Raw genomic sequence first — 2,607 nt, 5'->3', positions numbered from 1 at the left:
GGAGTGCGCTGCCCGGGGTGCGGGAGGAGCCGCTTTGTGGCAGTGTCCCCCCCGTTGTGGGGCAGCTGAGGTGGGTAAAGCACCGCAGCCAGGGAGGGCCCGGCGTTGCGGTCGGTGGTTTTGGCGTCGGGCGGGTTGGGGTCGAGAGCCGCGTGCAGCTGGGGGGGTGTTGGGTGGGGAGGGGTTGGACGTGGTTGCTGTAACGCGCGGAGCGACGGTTTTTCGGGTGTCTCGGAGCGCTCGCCTGCTGGTCAGGGAGGCTGGGGCTCAAGAAGTGCTGTGCTGTGAGGGTGGTGAGGCACTGGAACAGGTTCCCCAGGGAGGTTGTGGATGCCCCATCCCTGGAAGTGTTCAGGGTCAGGTTGGATGGGGCTTGGAGCAACCTGGTCTAGTGGAAAGTGTCCCTGCCCATGCAGGGCGGGGTGGAACTAGGTGATCTTTAAGGTCCCTTCCAACCCAAACCATTCTATAATATTACAGTATTCCCCTTTATGCTTTTATCTGAGGGTGGTATAGGACTAGGTCACTTCTCAAAAAAAATGTTTTAAGAAACATTTCTGTGTTTGAGTAGTCAAAAATCTAGAAAATTGTAGAATTGTCTTTACAGTTGCTGTGATAAAGCTGCTTTATTAAAGTTTCCTGGTGCCATAAACGTGACGGTGCCCGAGTGTGTGCCACAGCATCAGGCACCAGCCGTGCCTCGTGAGAGGTGCACAAACCTGCTCACTGCCACATCAGGAGCATCGCTGGAAAGGGGTTATAGGAAACATTGATAACCGACTCCAAGGTGCACTGATTACTGAAGATCTTAACAGAGTGAACGTTCAGAAGTACACAGTCGGTGAAGAGTGCAGGTCTTTTATTTGCACAGCTTCCTATCTCCAGGTTTACAGTAGCATCCTTGTTAAATGGGTTCATATACTGGGTTTGAGGCTGCTTGATTCACAGAGTCCACTTTAAGAGCTGAGGTGCAAAAGGAAACGTGTAACTCAAGTGTTTGAAAAGAAGTGGGGGAAGCCTGCTATATAACAAACTTTTTTTTTTTTTTTCCTAATTGTAACATTTTCTCGTCTTTCCAAAGGCTCCTTCGTCCCTTGCCTTTCCCTGGGGCGATGATGTTAAAGTCCTGCCCATGGGGGATCCCTCCCTTTGGAGCGGGGTATGGACCCTCCCAGGTAACCTGGGATGCAGAGATGTCTTCAAAATGGCGGGCCGAGGTCGGCTCTGCAGCTCGGAGAGCACAGAGCTGTAAAGCAGGTGGCGCGGCTGCGTGATCTGCAGGACTGCTCTGCTTTCAGCTGTGGTCAGTAAAACACCCAGTTCTTTTTTGAAAAAGAAAAAAAATCCTATGCAAGCCAAACCTTTTTAATAGTTACAAGCTGTTTTATCCTTCGTTTACTACTGTCTTTTGTCAGTTAAACTGCCATTGTAGCTGTTAGCTGATTCAGCATGTTGGGTTTCTCGTGCTTCTGAGATACCCTGCTTGGCATGGAAGTGGGAAGTCTTGTGTATCTCCTTTTTGGGTGTCAAAAATTGTTGGAGTTATATACCTATGCAGTTATTTTAGCAGTTTAAGTAACTCATTCAGTCTTCTTTCGCAATAAGAAGCTTGTGGTGAGTTTTAAATTTAAGAGGAACTTTTAGTATTCTAATCATAGAATCACAGAATGGTTAGAGTTGGAAGAGACCTTAAAGATCATCGAGTTCCAACTCCCTGCATGGGCAGGGACACCTCCCACTAGATCTGAATAATAAGGTTATTCTTCTAACTTATTATTCTTAATAATAAGGTTGACTTGATAGAAGTAGTATTTTGTAAAAATAACACCAGTAGGTATTTCTGGAGGGAGAGAATGCTAATTTTGTTTGGAATTACCCATTTTCCCAAATAGTACTGTGATGCCTCAGAAAAATAAAGATCTACTATATAACATCAATACACACATACCTGCCAGGTAATACTTTAGTATCTATCACGAAGCAATGCTTCATACAAAATAGTTGTTAATCTGATAAACTTCTGTATTTGTAAAATTGTCCTTTGTCTATATAAACTGTGTCGTTCTTCTGAGGTCTTCTTATTAGTGACTGGGTTTAAAAATGTTTAACTTCAGTCATAAACACCTTTTGCTCTATCATGTATTATTGTGGAGGGTGCACTGTGCGCCTGAACAAGGGAGAAACAGAAATATTTCTGTATTGAATTAACTCAGTGTAGGTCAGTAATTTTTGCCAGCTCATGTGCAGTGTTTGCACTACGCTGCAGGCAATTTTCACCTGTCAACCTGGAGAAAAATTATTGTGGCAAAAGACAGAAGAGTAGTGGGCACCATTACAAGACTTTTGGGCAACTCGTGGGCAGTCAGCCATTGCAGAGGGCTGGCAGGTACTGCAGACATTGCTAACTCATGTTATGTCATAACACATAAGATCAAAATACAGAGCATGAATGCAAAAAGTACTTCAGCTCCCACAGGGTACCAGGGTTTATGATTTACTTCCTTGACTGAGTAAGTTACAGATCTGACTTACATAACTGAGTAAATAAAAAAACCCTGGTTTTGAAGCACCTGAATAGGTTATTAGGAGTGTGTGCATACTCAGAGT

The sequence above is a fragment of the Chaetura pelagica genome, unplaced genomic scaffold (assembly GCF_000747805.2).
Source record: "Chaetura pelagica isolate M959 unplaced genomic scaffold, ChaPel_1.0 scaffold65, whole genome shotgun sequence".
Taxonomy (NCBI): domain Eukaryota; kingdom Metazoa; phylum Chordata; class Aves; order Apodiformes; family Apodidae; genus Chaetura; species Chaetura pelagica.
The sequence above is the reverse complement of the archived record's forward strand: the minus strand, read 5'-3'. Positions refer to the sequence as shown.